This window comes from Anomaloglossus baeobatrachus, unplaced genomic scaffold (assembly GCF_048569485.1).
Source record: "Anomaloglossus baeobatrachus isolate aAnoBae1 unplaced genomic scaffold, aAnoBae1.hap1 Scaffold_452, whole genome shotgun sequence".
Classification (NCBI taxonomy): Eukaryota; Metazoa; Chordata; class Amphibia; order Anura; family Aromobatidae; genus Anomaloglossus; species Anomaloglossus baeobatrachus.
In genome coordinates, this window is record NW_027443859.1 from 21571 (window position 1) to 45829 (window position 24259).

General features: G+C 49.9%; 1 long non-coding RNA gene and 1 pseudogene across 1 annotated transcript in view; one reads left to right on the forward strand and one right to left on the reverse strand.

Moving 5' to 3' along the window:
- Nucleotides 1-7536, forward strand: part of LOC142280473 (uncharacterized) — a 28797-nt gene extending 21261 nt beyond the window's left edge. Inside the window, exon 3 of the long non-coding RNA XR_012742745.1 lies at nucleotides 7413-7536. This is a non-coding gene — a long non-coding RNA (uncharacterized LOC142280473). The remainder of the gene's footprint in view (nucleotides 1-7412) is intronic.
- Nucleotides 7427-23741, reverse strand: LOC142280472 (lanosterol synthase-like; annotated as a pseudogene).
- Between the last annotated feature and the right edge of the window lie 518 nt (nucleotides 23742-24259).

The following is a 24259-nucleotide window of genomic DNA, read 5'->3' on the forward strand; positions in this document are numbered from 1 at the left end:
ACCTACGGCTCTGGTAGAATGGGCTTTCAGCCCTGAAGGAATCGTAAGTCCAGATGAACGGTAGGCTTCAAGAATCGGTTCCTTGATCCACCGAGCCAAGGTTGACTTGGAAGCCTGCGACCCCTTACGCTGGCCAGCGACCAGGACAAAGAGCGCATCCGAACGGCGCAGGGGCGCCGTGCGAGAAATGTAGAGCCTGAGTGCTCTCACGAGATCCAACAAGTGCAGATCCTTTTCACCTTGGTGAACTGGATGAGGGCAAAAGGAAGGTAAGGAGATATCCTGATTGAGATGAAAAGGGGATACCACCTTAGGGAGAAATTCCGGGACCGGACGCAGAACCACCTTATCCTGGTGAAACACCAGGAAGGGGGCTTTGCATGACAGCGCTGCTAACTCAGACACTCTCCTAAGTGAAGTGACTGCCACTAGGAAGGCCACTTTCTGTGAAAGGCGTGATAGAGAGACATCACGCATCGGCTCGAAAGGTGGCTTCTGGAGAGCCGTGAGCACCCTGTTAAGATCCCAGGGTTCTAGCGGACGCTTGTAAGGTGGGACTATGTGGGCCACGCTCTGCAGGAACGTGCGGACCTGCGGAAGCCTGGCTAGACGCTTTTGAAAGAACACGGAAAGCGCCGATACTTGTCCCTTGAGGGAGCCGAGAGACAAACCCTTGTCCATTCCGGATTGAAGGAAGGAAAGAAACGTGGGCAAGGTAAACGGCCAGGGAGTAAAACCCCGATCAGAGCACCAGGATAAGAAGATCCTCCAAGTCCTGTGGTAGATCTTGGCGGACGTTAGTTTCCTGGCCTGTCTCATAGTGGCAATGACATCTTGAGATAACCCTGAGGACGCTAGGAGCCAGGACTCAATGGCCACACAGTCAGGTTGAGGGCCGCAGAATTCAGATGGAAAAATGGCCCTTGAGACAGCAAGTCTGGCCGGTCTGGCAGTACCCACGGTTGACCCACCGTGAGATGCCACAGATCCGGGTACCACGACCGCCTCGGCCAGTCTGGAGCAATGAGGATGGCGCGGCGGCAGTCGGACCTGATCTTGCGTAACACTCTGGGCAGCAGTGCCAGAGGAGGAAAAACATAAGGCAGTCGAAACTGCGACCAATCCTGAACTAAGGCGTCTGCCGCCAGAGCTCTGTGATCTTGAGACCGTGCCATGAATGCCGGGACCTTGTTGTTGTGCCGAGACGCCATTAGATCGACGTCCGGCGTTCCCCAGCGGCAACAGATCTCTTGAAACACGTCCGGGTGAAGAGACCATTCCCCTGCGTCCATGCCCTGGCGACTGAGAAAGTCTGCTTCCCAGTTTTCTACGCCCGGGATGTGAACCGCGGAGATGGTGGAGTCTGTGGCTTCCGCCCACAGCAGAATCCGCCGAACTTCTTGGAAGGCTTGACGACTGCGTGTGCCGCCCTGGTGGTTGATGTACGCAACCACCGTGGCGTTGTCCGACTGTATTCGGATCTGCCTGCCCTCCAGCCACCGCTGGAACGCCTTTAGGGCTAGATACACTGCCCTTATCTCCAGGACATTGATCTGAAGGGAGGACTCTGTCGGAGTCCAGGTTCCCTGAGCCCTGTGGTGGAGGAAGACCGCTCCCCACCCTGACAGACTCGCGTCCGTCGTGACCACAGCCCAGGATGGGGGCAGGAATGATTTTCCCTTCGACAAAGAAGTGGGAAGAAACCACCACTGAAGAGAGGTTTTGGCTGCCCGTGAAAGGGAGACGCTCCTGTCTAGGGACGTCGACCTCCTGTCCCATTTGCGGAGAATGTCCCATTGAAGTGGACGCAGATGAAACTGCGCAAAGGGCACTGCTTCCATTGCTACCACCATTTTCCCTAGGAAGTGCATGAGTCGCCTCAGGGGGTGTGACTGGGCTCGAAGGAGAGAGTGCACCCCTGTCTGTAGTGAACGCTGTTTGTCCAGCGGTAGCTTCACTATCGCCGAGAGAGTATGAAACTCCATCCCGAGGTAAGTCAGCGTTTGGGTCGGTGTCAATTTTGACTTTTGGAAATTGATGATCCACCCAAACCTCTGGAGAGTCTCCAGGGCAATGGTCAGGCTGTGTTGGCATGCCCCCCGGGAGGGTGCCTTGACTAGAAGATCGTCTAAGTAAGGGATCACCGAGTGGCCCTGAGAGTGCAGGACCGCCACTACTGCTGCCATGACCTTGGTGAAGACCCGTGGGGCTGTCGCCAGTCCGAAAGGCAGTGCTACGAATTGAAGGTGTTCGTCTTTGATGGCAAAACGCAGGAAGCGTTGATGCTCTGGTGCAATCGGCACATGGAGATAAGCATCCCTGATGTCGATTGAAGCTAGGAAGTCTCCTTGGGACATCGAGGCGATGACAGAGCGGAGAGATTCCATCCGGAACCGTCTGGTTCTGACATGTTTGTTGAGGAGTTTGAGGTCCAGAACGGGACGGAATGATCCGTCCTTTTTTTGGCACCACGAACAAGTTGGAGTAGAAGCCGTGACCATGTTCCTTAGGGGGAACGGGAATCACCACTCTTTCTGCCTTCAGAGTATTCACCGCCTGAATCAGAGCATCGGCTCGCTCGGGGGGCGGAGATGTTCTGAAGAAACGAGTCGGAGGACGAGAACTGAGCTCTATCCTGTAACCGTGAGACAGAATGTCTCTCACCCATCGGTCTTGGACATGTGGCCACCAGGCGTCGCAAAAGCGGGAGAGCCTGCCACCGACCGAGGATGCGGTTTGGGGAGGCCGAAAGTCATGAGGATGCCGCCTTGGGGGCGGTTCCTCCGGCGGTCTTTTTAGGACGTGACTTAGACCGCCATGCAGAAGAGTTCCTCTGGCCCTTCTGTGACCTGTTGGACGTGGAGCAATGGGGTCCGGCTGAGGGCCGAAAGGACCGAAACCTCGGTTGAATCTTTTGCTGCTGAGGTCTGTTTGGTTTAGACTGGGGTAAGGACGAGTCCTTTCCCTTGGATTGTTTAATAATTTCGTCCAATTGCTCGCCAAACAAACGGTCGCCAGAAAATGGCAAACCGGTTAAGAATTTCTTGGAAGCAGAGTCTGCCTTCCATTCGCGTAGCCACATGGCCCTGCGGACTGCCACCGAATTGGCGGATGCTACCGCCGTGCGGCTCGCAGAGTCCAGGACGGCGTTCATGGCGTAGGACGAAAAATTCAACGCCTGAGAAGTCAAAGACCCAACCTGCGGGGTCGAGGTACGTGCGACCGCATTAATCTCAGACAAACAAGCTGAGATAGCTTGGAGTGCCCACACGGCTGCGAATGCCGGAGCAAAAGACGCGCCTATGGCTTCGTAGATGGATTTCATCAGGAGCTCTATTTGCCTGTCAGTGGCATCCTTGAGCGATGAGCCGTCTGCCACTGATACTACTGATCTAGCCGCCAGTCTAGAGACTGGAGGATCCACTTTGGGACACTGAGCCCACCCCTTAACTACGTCAGGGGGGAAGGGGTAACGTGTGTCATTAAGGCGCTTAGTAAAGCGCTTGTCCGGAAATGCTCTGTGCTTCTGGACAGCATCTCTGAAGTTAGAGTGATCGAAAAACGCACTCCTTGAACGTTTGGGAAACCTAAACTGGTGTTTCTCCTGCTGTGAAGCCGACTCCTCTATAGGTGGAGTTGGAGGAGAAAGTTCTAGCACCTGGTTGATGGACGCTATAAGGTCATTTACTATGGCGTCCCCTTCAGGTGTATCAAGATTGAGAGCAACGTCAGGGTCAGAGCCCTGAGCTGCGACCTCCGCTTCATCCTCCAGGGAGTCCTCATGCTGAGACCCTGAGCAGCGTGACGAAGTCGAGGAAGATCTCCAGCGAGCCCGCTTAGCTGGTCTGGTACTGTGGTCCGAGTCGGAGTCTTCACCGTGGGACCTAGGTGTCACCTCAGGAGCACTTTCCTGCGCCGACCGAGATGGGCCTGGGGGCGATGAACGCACAGCGTCCTGGGCCTGTGTTACCGGTCTGGACTGCAAGGCTTCTAATATCTTAGCAGACCATTTATCCATAGACTGAGCCATGGATTGTGAAAGTGACGCAGAGAGTTTGTCAGCCAAAACTGCAAACTCTGTTCCTGTCACCTGGCCAGTGGAAGCCGTCTGTTCTACCTGAGCCGAGGGTCCCACCAGTGCCCGGGGCTCCGGCTGAGTGAGTGCCACAGGGGCCGAGAATTGCACACAATGAGGGTAGGTGGAACCTGCAGGTAACATTGCCGCACAAGAGGTACAGGTTGCAAAATAAGCCTGTGCCTTGGCACCCTTGCTCTTTGCGGACGACATGCTGTTGTCTCCCCTTAGAGTAATCAGTGAGGGTATATAGCCACAGGCAATAATGCGGCCGAACAGAGAAAATGTATACAGTATAACTATATATATATACACTTCGGCACCCAAGGGGGCCAGCACCTAACGGTGCTGCTTACCGACCGCCCAAAGCGGTTGTGTGACCACCAGATTCCCTGCCTGGGCCTCCCAGAGCTTGCTCTGTATTCCTCCACTGGCAGCAGTGTTATAACAATGGCTGCCAGCGTTCCGAGAGGAGGAGGGAGCCGTGGGCGTGACCTAAAAAGTGCGGGAATCTGATGCCCCACAGTGCTCAGTGAGGGGGGAGGAGGATATCAAAGTATGCTCCAGCCCTCACTCTCGACGTGCAGTCGAGCGTCCCGCCCTTACCCCTGACTGGCAGGCCCGGGGGCGGGAGTTATCGTACTAGGCCGCAGAAGCCGGGGACTAAATTTAATAGCCGCGGCCGGCAAACAGGTGCGGTCGGCGCGGTAGTCCCGGCGCCACAACAAAACACAGCAGCCGCTGCAGCGTTTGTTACACAGGCGCTCCAGCGCCGACCCCAAGGGGACACAGAGTACCTATTTAGATGCAGGGCCTGTCCCTGATGAGCCTCAGTCTCCTGTCCGTCAGATTCCCCCAGGGGCTGCGGAGGGAGCCCGGTTCCAGTGCCTGGTGACCGGTTTGGATCCCACTTCTCCCAGAGCCTCTAAGGGATGGGGAAGGAAAACGGCATGTGGCTCCAGCCTGTGTACCCGCAATGGGTACCTCAACCTTAACAGCACCGCCGACATTAGTGGGGTGAGAAGGGAGCATGCCGGGGGCCCTGTGAGGGGCCCTCTTTTCTTCCATCCGATAAAAATCAGCAGCTGCTGCTGACTAAAATGTGGAGCTTGCGTGAATGTGTGCCTCCTTCAACACAAAGCATAAAACTGATGGGCCCGTGATGCACGGGTGGGTGTATAGGCAGAGGGGAGGGGTTACACTTTTTAAAGTGTAATACTTTGTGTGGCCTCCGGAGGCAGAAGCTATACACCCCAATTGTCTGGGTCTCCCAATGGAGCGACAAAGAAAATGCACCTTGTGGCCAAAAAAAGCATGCGCTTTGGTGCGTTTTTGACCATGCGTGTTTTAGCACCAATGGGTGAAAAACACAGGTAAAAATGCAAAAAGAACTGACATGCTGCAATTTTGTGGTCACCACAAAACTGTAGCCAAATAATAAAAAGCAATGTACGCACAGCAAATCTGAAATCTCATAAACTTTAGTGGGGAATGCAGCTTGTGGTGACTAAAAGTTCATCACAAACTGCACCAAAAAACGCGTCAAAAACTGCAGCGTGTGCATGGAGCATTGGATGTTGCACTTTCCCTTCTTCCCAATTCACATCTTAGTAAAGTATGTGATTGTCAAGTTACAATACAACTGCAGCCTAAGGCTATGTGCCCACGGGGAAAGTGTCCTGCGGTTATATCCGCAGGAGCTCCCCGAAAACCGTACCACAACTTTTGTCTGTTTCCATGCTGCGGAATGTCGTGCGGATATGCTGCGGGCATTCTGCATTGAGTATACAGTGCCATGGCTTCGGCACTGCATCCTCTATGAAGAACAAGTGCTGAGTGATCGGGGCGTTCATACTTTCCTCCATCACACAGCACTTCTCTCCGGCCGTGTCACTCTGTCAGCGTCTGCACTGTGCAGGAGAAGGTGGGCGGGCCTGAACTAGCTCTGGCTGTCACATGACCGGAGCTCGTGTAGGCCCCGCCCACCTCCTCCTTCCTGCTCCTAGCTCCACTGCCGTCCTGACTCGCGTGTCTGTTATCAAGGCAGGTAAGTATGGGACCAAGGCAGGTAAGCCTCTATCTCCATAGTGGAGCGCCAGGATTTCCGCAGGTAAATCCACAGGAATAATTGACATGCAGTTATGCGCGGCTGCGGGACATCCGCAGCAAATCCCGCAACCGCACATACCGCAGCGTGGACACAGACACTCCCCATGTGCCGCTTGCTTCTGCGGATTTTTCTGCGGAAAACCTGCGGATTTATCTGGATTTTCCAGATAAATCTGCAGGTTTCAAAATGTACAGACACTCCCCATGTTATCCTATGGGACATGGGGAGTGTCTGTGTCCACGTTGCGGAATGTGCAGTTGCGGAATATACTGCAGATGTCCCGCAGCCGCACATAACTGCATGTCAATTATTCCTGCGGATTTACCTGCGGAAATCTGCCTTGGTCCCATACTTACCTGCCTTGATAGCAGACGCCCGTCACTTTCTTCCGGAGCACAGGAGCGCGGTGGAGCTAGGAACAGGAAGGAGGAGGTGGGCGGGGCCTGCACGATCTCCGGTCATGTGACAGCCAGAGCTCGTTCAGGCCCGCCCACCTTCTCCTGCACAGTGCAGACGCTGATAGATGCCGGAAAGTGAAGTGCTGCGTGATGGAGGTAAATATAAACTCCCCGATCACTCAGCACTTGTTCTGCATTGAGGATGCAGTGCCAAAGCCATAGTACTGTATCCTCAATGCAGAATGCCCGCAGCATATCCGCAGGACGTTCCGCTGTACATCCACAGCATGTAAACAGACAAAAGTTGTGCTGCGGATTTCTGGGAGCTCCTGCGGATATATCCGTAGTACACTGTCCCCGTGGGCACATAGACTTCCATTACACTTCTCCTTCCTGCCGTCTGACATAATGCAGAGGCTGCTGTAATCACAGGATTCTATTATCTCGCAGGCTTCTTCTAGAGACATAGAAAAAGCTTGTAATCCCATGTTTGGGTAAATATATTCTACTTCATTATATTGGGCAAGTATTTATAATCTACCTATCTCTCATATTTATCAATTCTTGGAGCATTCTTTTGCAGGGAGAAAGTACAGAGCTCCTTGTACTATGCCCGATATTGGAAAGAATAGAATGGGCATATAGTAAGGGAATGAAGCCAATAAACAGCATTGATCGCCCACTTTCTTTTTAGAACATAAACTTTAATTAACACCTTTGGACGAATATCATCAGATTTTTTAAGTGGCTCATTAGTGGTACATTTTAAAAGTTAAGTTGCAACAAATCAGATAAGAAAACTAATCCTACGAACTGTATTTCTGCACAGGATGTGATCACTACTTACCAAAGGTAATCAGGGATGCGATCTACATGTTCCCGGAATGATGGAGATTCTGGTCCATCTACATGCCAACGGACCATCATATTAATCACTTTAGAGATCTGTTACAGAAGAAGATTTATTTCAAAATTAGAATTTTTCTTTAAAAAAAAAATCAATAAATAATTCATGTTTCCAGGAGACTTACTGGACCAATGCTGATACACTTGGTAAAGCGGTCATCTGCTGTTACATGGTCATATAATTCATGCACAGCACGCCGGCGAAGAGCAGGAATGTGGTACGCCTCGTATGCATTCAACAGGACTGAGAAGAAAAGTACAAAATGACTTATGGGAATAAAATACTTCAACTGAAAAGTTAAAGGGAATCTGTCACCAGGTTTTTGCCACCTAATCTAATGTAGGGGCAGAGATCCTGATTGCAGCGATGTGTCAATTACTGAGCTGCTCAGTGTAGTTTTGATTAAATCACTGATTAATCATCAGTAGGTTATCATTACAGGACTACTTGGCATGCTGCAGGTAGTCCAGCATATTCCTGAACTCTGTATAACTGCTAGATCTGCAGCAGAGAAAGCATTGATTTTATCAAAATGACAGCAAGCAGCTCAGTAAGTGACACATCGCTGGAATCAGGGTCTTTGTCTTTACATTATGCTGCTCTCAGATGGGGGAGCAAAAACCTGCTGACAGATTCCCTTTAAAATCATAAAAAGTGAAAATCTCATTAAATTTAATTTATTTAAATTTTGAATTCTAAGAGAAACAACACACATAAAAATCTGCATAATTGTATAGGTACAAATGCTGCACTGACGATAATCAATGCCTCCTACCATAGGCAAAGTCCAGTAAGATACTGTGCGGTGTATACAGGTCACAAGCAGCAACACAGTTCCTCTGTGCCGGCCAATTTATACTGCTATATTCCTGCACGTACAGCTCCTGCATGAGAAGCAAATGTGTAAATACATGTCCCACTTGATAAAATACAAGTGATAAAATACGTGTTCTGCCCCTTACTTGTCTCAAGCTGCGGATCAAGTTATCCTCACGGGCACTCAGACGTGTAGCATAGCAGTAACTCATGGGTAAGTAAACCTGACGGCAGTGACACCATATGGTGCTGGGGTGAGCAGGGAACCACTGGGGAAGAAGCCTACAAGACAACACTAGATGTTAAGGGGGCTTTACACGCTACGATATCGTTAATGTTTTATCGTCAGGGTCACGTCGTTAGTGCCGCACATCCGGCGTCATTAACAGTATCGCGGCGTGTGACACTTACCAGCGACCTTAAACGTCCTCCAAAGTGGTGAAAATCGTTCACCATGGAGGGGTCGTCCTAAAACCAAAAATTGTTAATGGTTGTTAGTAGATGTTGTTCCTCGTTCCTGCGGCAGCATACATCGCTGTGTGTGACACCGCAGGAGCGAGGAACGTCTCCTTACCTGCGTCCACCAGCAATGAGGAAGGAAGGAGGTGGGCGGGATGTTCGTCCCGCTCATCTCCGCCCCTCCGCTTTGATTGGTCGGCCGCTTAGTGACGTCGCGGTGACGTCGCCGTGACGCCGAACGCACCTCCCCCTTGAAGGAGGGATTGTTCGGAAGTCATAGCACCGCCGCCGACCAGGTAAGTGCGTGTGACGATGCCGTAGCGATAATGTTCGCTGCGGCAGCGATCACGCGATATCGCATGTGTGATGGGGGCGGGTGCTTTTGCGTACGATATTGATAGCAATTGCTAGAAATATCGTAGCGTGTAAAGCCCGCTTTAGAGAAGAGTGGGAAAGGATAATTCACATTACTTTCCCAGCAAGATTATTAGAAAAATACCTGAAGATATGCGGAGACTATATGTAACGCAGAGCGGTGCTGATTAAAGGGAACCTGTCACTAGATTTGTCCCCTATAAACTTCAGCAACGAACAGTGAGCCCTTACATACAGTATTCCAGAATACTGTATATAAGACCCCAGGCCGCACTGCATAAAGTAAAAAACCAGCTTTTATTACACTCGTCTGGGGGGCGGTATGGTCCGATGGGCGTCGCTGCTCTTAGTCTATTGCCTCCTCTCTCCATCACCTTCCTCCTTATCTGCTCCATGTGGATGACGCATCCTAAATCATGCACACAGAGTCCTCCACTGTGTTCCTGCACAGGCGCACTTCTCTATACCATGCTGAGGGCAGAGCAAAGTATTGTAGTGTGCTTTGACCTTGAGCCAATGCCTCCTCTCTTCTTGTGATCGCCGTCCTCCTTCTTGCTTTGTGTGGATGACACATCCTACATCATCCACAAAGAGTCCTCCATTGTGCTCCTTCGCAATTCTCTCTGCCCTGCTGCAGGCAGAGCAAAGTATTGTAGTGCGCAAGGAAATATTAAGACCGCCCACGCATGCGCCCACTATACTTTGATCTGCCCTCAGAGAGCAGTGCGCGTGCACAGAAAAGCAATTGAGGACTCTTTGTGGATGATGTCAGACGCGTCATCCACACTAAGCAAGAAGGAAGACAGCGATCGCAAGAAGACAGGAGACACTGGATCAAGGCCAGCAATGCCCATCCGACCAGACCACCCTGCAGGTGAGTACAATAAAAGCTGTTTTTTACGTTATTCAGATTGGTCTGGGCTTTTATATACAATATTGTAGAATTCTGTATATAAGAGCTCATTGGTGGTGGCCGCAGCTTTTAGGGGACAAATCTGCTGAGTGGTTCCCTTTAAAGGGCTCTGTCAGATTTCCAGTGCCCCCAGAACCACTAGTAGTTCTGGTGCTTATCTAGAATCCCTCACTAACTGTCCCTTCATGTAGTACCATGTTTTTCCAAAAGTAAGACACTGTCTTATACTTTTTTTTGCCCCCCAAAAAGCGCTAGGGCTTATTTTTGGGGGCGGTCTTATTTTTGGAGAAACACGGTTTCCAAAAAAACAGACCCCCCCACTTCCCAGGAGACTCATACTTACCAGACCCTGGAAGGCTGAGTAATTCCGAAATCTTCCCTGTGATCTCCGGCAGCCGCTGCCAGCAAGTATGCTGCACGCTGCCTCCTGCTGCTGGACGGACACACACACACACACACATACTCATAACCCAAACACTCATACACACACACACACACACACTCCATCCAGTGGTACAGAGTGCGTCCGTCAGGTTATACCTTTCAGAAGCCCGTACATTCTAGCCTCTACCCCAGCCTAAGGGATGGGAGTAAGTCATGTGTCCCAGGTCCTTGCGCTCCACCGTACGGCTTCTCAGGATCGGTATCGCTGGATGTGGTGAGTGTGTGTGAGCGATCTGAAGGGAGATTGTGTGTATGGTGTGTGATTGTGTGTGTGATGTGTGCGGGGGTGCGATCACTACAGGTTCTGCCGCTCAGCGTCTGGTCAGTATAATTGCAGGGTGTCCGCTTTCTATAATGAAGTGTCCTGTAGTATCTTTCTGCACTGACACTTCATTATTGAACCGCGACTAAGGCTTATTTTCGGGGGAGGGCTTATATTTAAGCCTTGCTATGAAAATGCTTAAAATCCCTGCTAGGGCTTATTTTTGGGGGAGGTCTTATTTTAGGAAAAATACGGTAGCATACATAAACACATCTTTAGAAAAAGTATTTCTTAAGATCGTTTATGACATGCTAATAAGGTCAGTGACTAGTTGCAGGGACGTTAGTTCCCTGGCTAGTCGGCCGACTCAGCATGGTATCACACCCCAGTGGGCGCATGCGCACTGCTTTGTACCCATTAGCATTGAGCTTCTTTGACGCCGGGTGTATGTGTAGCCGGCTTCAAAGACGCTCACTATCCACGAAGGATGCGATGTTCCTGACTTCCACAATAACTAGCATTTTTAGAAGAGAGTATCTGGAGTAAAAAGAGCATTTGAAGGTAGAAATCCAATGTTTCTAAGCGCGGTGTCAGGGGACTGGGTCCACAGACAATTGATTTTTAGTAAATGCTACTAATATTGATACAGATAATTATCTCACGGTCACAGCCACCAATAAAGTCATATCAAGTCTGAATAATCCAAAAAGAAACTCACCACATCTCTGGGAATAGAGTGTTCATTCCCTCCCAACTGTACACATTCAGCACAGATAGCCAAAATTTCCCCCAAGAAGGAATACCAATGGCACCTCCTGCAACGAAAGTTGGATACATCGGATCAAGCATGGAAAAAATATACTGACATATTATCTGCAAACGATTGTCAGTTGTGAGATGCGCTGGATTGATGCTAAAAGCTGATGTGAACTTACCCTTACTATGAAGATTGTTGCGGGCGCGGGTCATATCTGGGTCATCCTGTGACACTCCGAGAAGTCGCAAAGAGGTGTAACTGAGCGCCGTGCCAAACACAGTGCTCTTATCTTCAATATGCCTATGTATAAGATAGTTATTTATTATGGGGAACATAGATATAGAATCAGTACAAATTTTATTTTGTGATTTCGTAAAAAAAAAAAAAACAAATAATTAACGACCAAATTCAAATGTGAAAGGACTCCTTAAAGGGGCTATTCACTATTTGGAACAACCACTTCTTAATTGTTAGATTCCAAAGCATAGACAATACACACATCACTTTTAAAATTAAAGTTAAAGTGAATAACACTTAATATTTCAATAACATGGCACCTGGTAAGCGGGGTAGATGTTACCTGGCACATGGACAGTGTGCTTTTAAAACTGAATGTCACAACAGTGTACAGATGCACAGCGTGCTGTGCAACACAAAGGTAACATCGGGAATAGTATAGAAGGAAGGCCCTGGTGACAGGGATAGAAGCCACACACTGCAAGTCACTTGAGTTTGTACCCTACGCTCCCTAACGTCCCTACACGGGTCCTTCCCCTTGTCGCCGTTACATGCCTAGTCACTCGCTTGCCCTGAACTCACCCTGGCTAGTGAGAAGGCCGGCAAGAACACTAGTCTCAACACTGCAATAATACAACACAAGGAATAGACAGAAAGACAATAGACACAAAATGAAAACACTCCAAGCTCCTCCAATGCAGCTAACACTACAGCTGCAATAGTCATGACTCCTCTGTTTCTTCCAGAGACAGGCTCCATCCAAAGTGGTCAATATAGAATCAGAATCTATCACCAGCATTAGAGGGTAAGACATGTGAATTTTTATAGCGAATGGGAGTGGTCACAAAAGAGCTGCACCAGAGATTAAGGCTACAAAGGACAGCCAGATAGGATAGAACCCTTAATCCCTCCAGCACTAAAAGAAAGTACGGTATATTCACTCAAATAAAAGTTGTAGACCTGCGCATAAGGTGTTGTGACCTTCTAGTCCCTGATTAGCCAGAGGTCTCCCCAAAGCAGGACACAGACATGACACTGATGTGTTGGAAGTAGTAATAATGGCCAGGGATAGGGATCTGAGCAATTTTGATAAGAGCAAAATTGTGAATGTGATATGACTGGGTAAAAGGTGGGGTGTTCCCTGAATAAAGTGTTTACTAACCACAAAAAGTAGTGTAAAGAAGGTCGCCCGGTAAGCAGGAGTCAGGGGATCTACATTATATTAGCAGAGTGGTAATAATGTTATAGTCGATAAGTATTTAGATAAATCCCTTCACCACCAGTGCAGTGCACACCCAGAGTCTGCACTTTATGTTACTTATCAATGTGTCCATCACCTTTTTTTTCAACAGAAAAAGAGAATTTTGTTTACTTACCGTAAATTCTTTTTCTTATAGTTCCGTATTGGGAGACCCAGACATTGGGTGTATAGCTTCTGCCTCCGGAGGACACACAAAGTACTACACTCAAAAGTGTAGCTCCTCCCTCTGAGCTTATACACCCTCTGGAGGACGAGATCTAACCAGTTTAGTGCAAAAGCTGAAGGAGAATAGCCACCCACAAGTAAAAACAGAGCAAGAACCGGAACAACCGGAGCCTCTGTCTACAATAACAGCCGGTGATAACACGCGGAACAAGAAACTGCCAACAGGCAACAGGGAGGGTGCTTGGTCTCCCAATACGGAACTATAAGAAAAAGAATTTACAGTAAGTAAACAAAATTCTCTTTTTCTTCATCGTTCCTTATGGGAGACCCAAACCATGGGACGTCTCAAAGCAGTCCATGGGTGGGAATAAACAGATAACTGAGAAGTAGGTAAAACCTAACTTCACAAATGGGCGACAGCCGCCTGAAGGATGCGTCTTCCCAAGCTCGCATCTGCCGAAGCATGAGCATGCACTTGGTAGTGCTTTGAAAAGGTATGCAGACTGGACCAAGTGGCAGCCTGACAGACCTGCTGAGCCGTAGCCTGGTGCCTGAAAGCCCAAGAGGCACCGACAGCTCTGGTCGAGTGCGCTTTAATCCCCGGCGGGGGAGGCACCTGAGCACATTGGTAGGCATCGGATATGGCCGACCTAATCCAACGAGCTAGGGTCGGTTTGGAAGCCGAGAGCCCCTTGCGCTGACCTGCGGTCAGGACAAAAAGAGAGGTGCACCGCCTAAGAGCAGCGGTGCGTGACACATAGATCCGGAGCGCCCGCACCAAATCTAAAGTATGTAACGCTTTCTCGAAGCGATGCACAGGGGCTGGACAAAGGGAAGGCAATGAAATGTCCTGGTTAAGGTGGAAAGGAGACACCACCTTAGGGAGAAAATCCGGCGTCGGACGGAGAACCACCTTGTCTTGGTGAAAAACAAAAAGGGTGACTCCGAAGAGAGCGCAGCCAAATCAGAGACTCTCCTGAGAGAGGTTATGGCCACCAGAAAAACCACTTTCTGGGAAAGTCGAAACAAGGGAACCTCCCTAAGAGGCTCAAAGGGGGGTTTCTGTAAGGCCGTGAGGACCAGATTAAGGTCCCAGGGATCCAAGGGCCTCCAATAAGGAGGAATGATGTGAGATGCGCCCTGCATGAAGGTGCGCACCTGAGCCAGCCAAGCGATACGCCGCTGGAACAACACTGAAAGAGCCGAGACCTGTCCCTTGAGGGAATTGAGAGATAGTCCTAGCTGCAGACCAGACTGCAGAGAGGACAGGATGGTCGGCAAGGAAAAAGGCCAAGGAGCATGGCCGGATGAACGACACCAGGACAGGAAAATTCTCCAAGTCCTGTGGTAAATCCTGGCCGAGGACGACTTGCTAGCCTGAGTCATAGTAGAGATGACCTCGGAAGGAATGCCTGAAGCCGTCAGGATCCAGGACTCAAGAGCCACGCCGTCAATCTGAGGGCCGCAGAATTCTGGCGGAAAAACGGACCTTGTGAGAGAAGGTCTGGGCGGTCTGGGAGACGCCACGGCAGTTCCACGGACAGACGGAGCAGGTCTGGGTACCAAGCTCGTCTGGGCCAGTCTGGAGCAATGATTATGACCCGACGGCCCTCCATCCTGATCTTGCGCAGTACTCTGGGCAAGAGAGCTAGGGGAGGAAACACGTAGGCTAGACGGAACTGGGACCAATCCTGAACCAGCGCGTCCGCTGCCAAGGCCTGAGGATCGTGGGAACGAGCCACGTAAACCGGGACCTTGTTGTTGTGCCGGGATGCCATGAGATCGACTTCCGGAGTGCCCCACTTGCGGCAGATTGACCGGAACACCGTCGGATGCAGGGCCCACTCGCCGCTATCCACGGTTTGACGGCTGAGATAATCTGCCTCCCAGTTTTCTACGCCTGGGATGTGAACTGCGGATATGGTGGACTTGGAGTCCTCCGTCCACTGAAGGATACGTTGGACCTCCAACATTGCCAGGCGGCTGCGAGTCCCGCCCTGGTGATTGATGTAGGCAACCGCTGTCGCGTTGTCTGACTGGACTCGAATGTGCTTGCCCGCCAACAGGTGGTGAAAGGCTTCGAGAGCTAAGAGCACAGCTCTGATCTCCAGCACATTGATCGAGAGGGCTGATTCGGACGGAGTCCAAGTGCCCTGTGCTCGGTGGTGGAGAAAGACTGCTCCCCAGCCGGACAGACTGGCATCCGTGGTGAGGATCACCCAGGACGGGGTCAGGAAGGAGCGTCCCTGAGACAGAGAGAGGGGCCGAAGCCACCACTGAAGAGAGCTCCTGGTCTGAGGCGACAGAGCCACTAGCGTGTGCAAGGAAGCGGTCCGCTTGTCCCAACAGAGGAGAATGTCAAGCTGCAGGGGACGCAGATGGAACTGGGCAAAGGGAACCGCCTCCATGGAGGCTACCATTTGACCCAGCACCTGCATCAGGCGCCTGAGGGAATAACGGCAGGGCCTCAGGAGAGAGCGCACCGCCCCCCGAAGGGACTGCTGTTTGACTAAGGGCAGCTTGACAAGTGCCGGCAGAGTCTCGAATTGCATCCCAAGGTACGTGAGTTTCTGGGTCGGGACCAGAGTGGACTTTGGCAGATTGACAAGCCACCCGAACTGGACAAGCGTGGCAAGAGTGAGCGAGACACTCCGCTGACATTCTGCACTCGAGGACGCCTTGACTAGAAGGTCGTCCAGGTACGGCGCGGCCCGATAGTCAAGAGGAGGCTGCCTTGGTGGCAGCGGCTCCTCCGTTCTTCTGGGGACGAGGCTTCGAGCGCCAGTTGGGTTTTCGATCCTTAGCCGAGTTAGTGGACGAGGCTGAGGGCTTAGAGGAGGACCAGTTTGAGGAACGAAAGGACCGAAACCTCGACTGGTTCCTGCCCTGGACAGGTTTCCTGGCCTTAGTTTGTGGCAAGGAAGTACTCTTCCCGCCAGTAGCTTCCTTAATGATTTCATCCAGTTGTTCACCGAACAGTCGGGTCCCCAGAAAAAGGGAGCCCGGCTAGAAACTTCTTGGAAGCAGCGTCTGCTTTCCACTCACGAAGCCACAAGATCCTGCGGATCGCGAGGGAATTAGCGGAGGCTACCGCTGTGCGGTGAGACGCCTTCAAAATGGCAGACATGGCATAGGACGAAAAAGCCGAGGGCTTGGGAAGTTATGGCCACCATTTCGGGCATAGAGTCCCTGGTAAGGGAGTGCATCTCCGCCAGGGAAGCAGAGATGGCCTGAAGGGCCCACACTGCTGCAAAAGACGGGGATAAAGAGGCCCCCTGCCGCTTCATATACAGATTTGGCCAGAAGGTCAACCTGGCGGTCAGTGGAGTCCTTAAGAGAGGTGCCATCCGCCACAGACACAACTGTCCGGGCTGAGATTCTAGACACCGGAGGATCTACCTTTGGTGACTGAGCCCATTCCTTGACCACCGTCTGGTGGAAAAGGAAAACGGTCATCAGAACTACGCTTAGGAAAGCGTTTTGTCAGGACAGGCCCTGGGTTTGGTCACAGTGGCCTGAAAACTGGAGTGGTTAAAAAACGTACTCCTTGCTCTCTTAGGGTGAGGTAAACTTGGTGTTTTTTCTACCAATGAAGCTTGTTCATCAGACACTGTGGATTAAGGTCCAGTACGGAGTTAATGGACGCAATCAAATCGCTAACATCTGCATCACCTTCGGTATGTACATAGACGTAGCGTCTGAGCCCACAGTAAGGGCATCCTCCTCGCCTTGCCATTCGGCCCGTGAATCAGAGCCGTGGGACGAGGAAGGAGAAGAGTCCCTGCGTCTCCGTTTAGGAGGATGGGGTCTGGGATCAGAGGAAACAGACTCTGTGAGCTCTGTAGAGCGAGTCGGAGCAGCAGAGGCACCCTGAGAAGGGGGCTGATGCATGCTCAGCAGCGTCCGGGACAACTGTCCCATGGAGTCGGCAAAGGACTGGGAAATAGCCTTAAAAAAAGATGCTACCCAAGCCGGGGGTTCAGCCACCGGGGCTGGAGCAGCCGGAGGGACCCCTGGGGAGACTCCAGGCTGAGGCACCACCACATTAGAGCAGGCATCACAGTGTGGGTCTGTGCTCGGTTCGGGCAGTATGAGCTTACATGCAATGCATATAGAGTGCAGCCTTGCAGCCTTGCTCCTGGTGTGAGACATGCTGCTGAGGAGGATGTTCTGTAGTAGAGAATTCACTCCTTCAGAAAGCCACCAGAGAGTGCATAAAAAGTCCACAACCAGAGGTTGTGGCTTACCAGACCGTTTTGTGTGCCCTCCGGATTCCCAGCTTGGATCCCCAGACAGATAATTCACTCCTTCTGCAGTGCTGCAGCAGCCAGCGCCGACCAGTGTAAAAACGCTGAGAAAATGGTGCTGGAGTGAGGAGGGGGGGTGGGGGTTAATCCAAGAGCGGGAACCGGAGGGCTAAGGAGAAATACAGGGGAGGGAATCATCTCCTCAGAGAGGAGTGTCCTCCCCTGTGCTGAACGGCCGGTGGGCGGCGCTGCACTGCCCCCCTGCATGACTGACATGCAGGGGCAGAGAAACGAAACTAGGCCGAAGCCGGGGCCTAAATTTATCCATGCGGCCGACGATCAGGCACCCTCGGCGCGGTTCTCAGGAAAAAAACAGAGAACCGGCCGGAAATCACAGTAAAGGGACTTATGAAGCAGCATTGCCCAAATAACACACTCTCCCCACAATAAAATGCAGAAGGGACCCCTGAATACCGTCTCAATACTTAGCTTTTGAGACGCAGGGCCAGGTCCCTGGGGGGGGGTGAGCGCTCCGTCCAGCAGGGGCCTGAAAAGGGCTGTGGATGGAGACCGGTCTCCTGCAGAGCAGTGAGAACCGTGAAGGCTCCCACTTCAAGCCAGAGCCCGTAGGGATGGTGAAGGAGCGCGGCATGGAAGGCTCCAGCCTTAAGGTCAACCTTAACAGCACCGCCGACACAGTGGGGTGAGAAGGGACATGCCGGGAGTCCGGTGGACCCGCTTTTCTTCCAAATCTTTAAATAAAAATCAAAAATCAAAAGAGGATGTGTGTGTGTGTGTGTGACCTCCTGCACACAAAGCATTAAACTGGTTGGATTCTGTCATCCAGGGGGTGTATAGGCTCGGAGGGAGGAGCTACACTTTTTAGTGTAGTACTTTGTGTGTCCTCCGGAGGCATAAGCTATACACCCCATGGTTTGGGTCTCCCATAAGGAACGATGAAGAAATAAAGTTATGGGTGTTAGAGGATAGCAACGCAAACCAAATATATGAATATTTAAAACAAATTATGATTTTTCTTTTGATCCAAACAAACAAAAATAAAAACAACTCGGAAGAATCATGCTGTAGGTTTATACTGCACACTGAATGCAGTAAAAAGAAAAGCCCAAAAAGTAATGGCTTTTTTTCCACCCGCCATTTCACTACATTGAGGGTTTTTTTCTCCCACTTTTCAGTCATATGGTTAAGTCAATGATGTTAGTCAAAATATTAACTCGTCCCTCGCATTGTGGTCCTGCGCATGCGCACTTTGATTTGCCCTGCACAAAGCAGATCAAAGTATTGTAGTGCGCATGCACGGGCAGTCTGTAACCTTTTCTCGCTCCTGCGCTTTCCAGTACTGTGATCTGCCCTCAGTAGGGCAGATCAAAGGGTGCCTGCGCTGAACTGCAGTGTTGGCCTGTGTGGATGACGTAGATGCGTCATCCATACTGGGCTGGGTAGAAGGAGGACGGAGATCACTGCAAAGAGTAGGAGCCGGATCGGAGAGCAGCGACACCTAATGGACCGAACTGCCCTGCAGGTGAGTACTATAAAAGTGTTTTTTACGTTCTACGAGCGACATCCATCGGTGTCATCCACATGGAGCTAGGAAGAAGGACGACGACTGCACAGGATAGAGGAAGCACTGGACCCGAGACCAGTGACTCCCATTGGACCCAATCTCCCCGCAGGTGATTATAATAAAGGTCTTTTTTACATTTTACAGAGTGGCCTGGGCTCTTATATACAGTATTCTGGAATGCTGTATATAAGAGCTCAGTGGTGGTGGCCGCAGCTTATAGGGGACAAATCTGGTGACAGGTTCCCTTTCAGGGGTTAATAAATTCATTGTAACTACAAAGTCAACAGAAAAAATACATTTCATACTTATCAACTGACCTTTGGCTTGTGCTCTCATACTCCGAGATAAACCTATAAGCGGGCTTTACATGCTGCGATCTCGCTAGCGAGATCGCAAGCGATTGTACCCGCCCCCGTCGGTTGTGCGACACGGGCAAATCGCTGCCCGTCGCGCACAACCTCGCTTAACCCCGTCATACCTGCCCTGCGACATCGCTCTGGCTGGCGACCCGCCTCCTTCCTAAGGGAGCGAGTCGTGCGGCGTCACAGAGACATCACACGGCAGGCGTCCAATAGAAGCGGAGGGGCGGAGATGAGCGGGACGTAAACATCCTGCCCACCTCCTTCCTTCTGCATTGCTGGTGGAGGCAGGTAAGGAGATGTTCCTCGCTCCTGCGGTGTCACACACAGCGATGTGTGCTGCTGCAGGAACGAGGACCAACATCGCTAATGAGAGGTAAATGATTTTTTGTTTTAGGACGACCTCTCCGCAGCAAACGATTTTTGCCGCTTTTGCGATCGTTTTAGGTCGCACATAAGTGTTACACGCTACGATCTCGTTAATGACGCCGGATGTGCGTCACAAACACTGTGACCCCGACGATAATTCATTAACGATATCGTAGTGTGTAAAGCCCGCTGTAGGGTATTTCACGTGCAATCATACACACAGAGCTCATCCAGAAGTCTGTATTTTTGATCTGAGTGTTTTTTGTCAACGGATGGCCACCTATAGGTGGAGCCACGCCAGTCCACTAGTTGACCAGGTGGGAGGGGCAGACTGAGGACAGAGCAGACAGGAAGACAGTAGTCAGAAGAGAAACTGCAGTGAGACAGTGCACTCAGAGAGAGTCTGTAGTCGGGTCACTGTGGTGTGTGAAGGTGGAAGTGAAGTGACGGTCTGACGCGGATTAACGGTGACCTGGTACCCAGAAGAGGTGGTTGCCGATGGAGTACGGTGGAGTACTCCCAGGAACTACGCACTGACGGGGTACAGGACCCTAGGACAGGAAAGAGCTCGAAGCTGGCCTGTTAACACCTGCACAGCGAGGGGACCATGAAGGACCTGGCTAACCCTACGAATCCAAAGACTCAGTAGCAAAGGGAGAGCCGGAGACAGGACCAGAGACTACATCCCCACAGGGTTCATGCTACCGTCAGGCGGACAGAAATGGACAAACCACCGAACGGGAACCCCCCAGTTCCTCTACGCCACGGGGACCCATTTACCAGAGACAGGTGCAGGGGAAGAAGGTACCAAATCACCAAACTGGCACTGGAACGAAGGGAGGCGAAACCAGCCGGCCTCGGGCAACCAGTTATTACCAACCTGCCGTGAGTGAAACCAAAAAACTATGTGTCCAAAAACACATGAAAGAGTAAATATTGTCAAACACAATTTTATTAAGGATGTACAAAATACAAACTATTAAAAAAATGGTATACACCAAATCTGTGACACAAACTTTGGGTCACAGTGGGGCATGGGAGACAATTACAAGAAGAGATGGAAAACTCCACAGGGGTGGGTATCGGGACATCAGTATATGAATTGAAAACAGTCAGAGTGGGACACAATATACATCCCAAGCGGGTAACGTTATCGGATATACCCCCACTCTGGCTATGTTCAAAAATCAGAATGCTACCATATATAAAATATCAACCATGAGTTCCTGCGAGGATCTATCAGACCCATATATAAGTCAATATCTCAAAGGATCAAAGGTAAAAGTAACACTAATATAATATGCAGGGTGCATCAGTACATACAAGGCACAGAATGCCGCAATCAAAAAATGTCCACGGTCTAGGCCCGACGTGCGTTTCGTGTCCTTTGTCAAGGGCCACCACAGATTGTCTGTATTGTCAAAGGACAAAAACCAGTTGCACTAAACCTTAGTGTGGACTCCCTTTTTCTAACACCTATCACATCACCCATCCTCTGGGGCCCGATCCTGCTTGCGGAGGGTCTACTATCCAAGCTGCAAATAACACCAGCCCCAGTAGTGACATTCTGCAGCGGCGGCTCCATCTATATAGCCACAACACCGCAAGTGGGGTCACGTGTGAACACTAATTTAATCCCTTGTAAATATATCCCATTACAAAAAGGGCACGGAAGCGGGCAACAGCCACCACAGTGACATCCCCCAAGAGAGACATCGCCCGGAACCAAGTACCCCATATCCCTGGGTGCTACACAGCCATATCCTGAGTACAAAGACTTGAATGTGCGCAGCACGTCCACACACTCTTATGTATGTGCAGTCAGTCATATACTCACAGGCCCCATCCGCCATCAGGCAGCTGCACAGATCGCAGGTACCGCACCATCTCCTTCTTGGTAGCGTCAGGGAGGGGCGTCTGTGTCACGTGGCATACAATCAGCAGACCTAAAGAGTATCACAGATTTACAGCAAGTAAAGTAGACGGGAGTCAGATGTAGTGATGGTGGTCATGTATCACTGACAAGTCTCACCTGGCATCAAGAACAGTGGGCCGCCATAATCCCCAGCCCAATGGCCATCCTCCGCTTGTAAGGCAGAATAAAATGTTAGTCCATTTTCTGCTCCATCCTGGGCCGTATTCGCCTTGGGTAAGTCTTTTAAAAATTCACTCTGCACGAGAAAGTAAAAGTCGCGTTATTGATGGTCAGCTTATACCGACGTATATGGATCAATAAAACGCTACGGGTCAGTGCACTGTCCGAGGGATAACGGATGTGTGAATACAGCATTAAGGGTGCTTTACATGCTGCGACATCGCTACCGATATATCGTCGCGGTCATGTCTTTAGTGACGCACAGCCGGCGCCGATAGCGACATCGCAGCGTGTGACACCAAGGAGCAACAATCAATGATCGCAAAAACGTCAAAAATCGTTGATCGTTGACACATCGCTTGTTTTCATAATATTGTTGTTTGTGCATGCCGCTGGTTGTTCGTCGCTCCTGCGGCGTCACACATTGCTATTAACTCATTTTTAAGCCAGCAATGCAAAGGTTATGTTATTGGATGAAGGCTGGGCACAGTTTTTGTTTTACATCATACTATATATTGAACAATTTGAAAGGTAAATTCCTTGAGATTTATTTTTTTAATTTTCTGCGATTTTCTGCGCGTAGCACTGAAAAACCTAATTTCATGCAATTTTGCCTTTCTATATTTGCTCCATTGTGTCTGCATTAGGCATCATAGACTTTAGGAAGACTTCCCTTTGATATTGAAATCTGGTGATTTTTTTATGTAAGATTTTTTTTCTAATATATGTCCACTTTATGGATTTTACTTCTTTGCTTATATTTTAATGATTTATGACCACAAACCACAACAAAGTTTAAGGTTCCGGGTAAAAAGAGAAATCATGCAGATTTATTATGTACTCCAATTGCAAAAATGATTTTTAGTCCTAAATGTAAGTACACAAAAAATAAAATTAAAAACGTGTCCTCAAATGTGGAGAACCCCTAGTGCTGCTCTCCTGCAGTTAAAGGGAGTGTTTCACTTTCTTATACAAAAGTATCATTATTTATAAGGTTTTCAATACTGGATCTTTTCTTATCTAAACTCCTTAGAAAAATAATACAGGCTGCATGTGAATAAGTGTTAGGTACCGTGTCCAGCCCCAGCGAGTGCACCTCCAGGGCGGATTGTGGACGGTCGTCTCCCTCCACATAGCGCTAACACTGTCTGCCCTCCGTACAGGACAGGCGCCAGCGGGTGAGGTCTGTGGCTGGATCGCTCTTGTAAGGACCCCCCCTTCTGCGCAGACACCTGGGGGAAAAAAAATTGCAAAATGACTTTCTAAGTTTAATTTTAATTATTACCATTAAAGGGGTATTCCCATCTCCAAGATCCTGCCCTAATATGTAGTAGATGTAATAATAACAATATTAGCAAATACCTCCAATTAGAAATGTAGTATAGTTCTCCTGATTATCTATGTCTCTTACCTCATGTGCAGGGCATTGCAGCTTAGGTATCCATAGTTATGACCACTTGCAACATACTATCACTATATGAGTCTTCGTAACCATGGATACCTAAGCTGCAATGCCCTGCAAATGAGGTAAGTGACATGGCTATATCAGGAGAACTATATTGCATTTCTAATTGGAGATATTTGCTATTATTATTATTATTATTATTATTATTATTACACCTACAACATATTGGTATAAGATCTTGGAGATTGGGATAGTCTTTTAAGAATAACCGCAAATAATAGTGTCAGAAATACTGGACAACTGCATAAATAGCAATTCCCCTTTATACTCAGAAGATTTGACTAGAATACAATAAAACCAGCTCAGGGCTATGAAGAACCTAAACCTGACATTACGCAAGGTTATGTTGGATCGTCACCAGGCTGCTTCTCCGGTGATTGCAGGGACAGTTCCCTAATACTCACGTCCCCTCGCTCATTTCTCTGTTCTGCACCTGGTTACTGTCTACCCCTCCATCCCTTAAAACCCAAAGTGGTAACGCATTAAGACCCAGAGGATTCTAGGACTTGTAGTTCTTAAAACCTCTCAATCCAAAGCCCGAGATACGGTAAAGGACTACATTTCCCAGACAACACCGCGCCGCCAGATCCTACATCACGCTATCCTGACATGAGCAGAGACAGCAGGAGCCAATCACAGCGCTGATAGCTGTATACATGTAGGCGGGGCCATCAGCTATCAGCCAATGGGTGGTGACAAATACAGAATAGCGTGTTCCGTCAAGTGCTGTCCCCGAGTCTCTGCAGCTGTCGCTTCAGTGTGAGGTCAGCGCTGCCGGGAGGCGGAGGAGCGGAGAATAAGCTCCAGTCCTTATATTGACAAATAAAAGGAAACTGGTTTTCTGTAATATTTCTCACGACCCTCCCATTCAATTTTGTTGTGACACAAATAAAAACCCCCATTATGTCACCTGCAGCTCAAACTCTACTTACTGCTCACTAAACCTGCCAGGTGCAATAT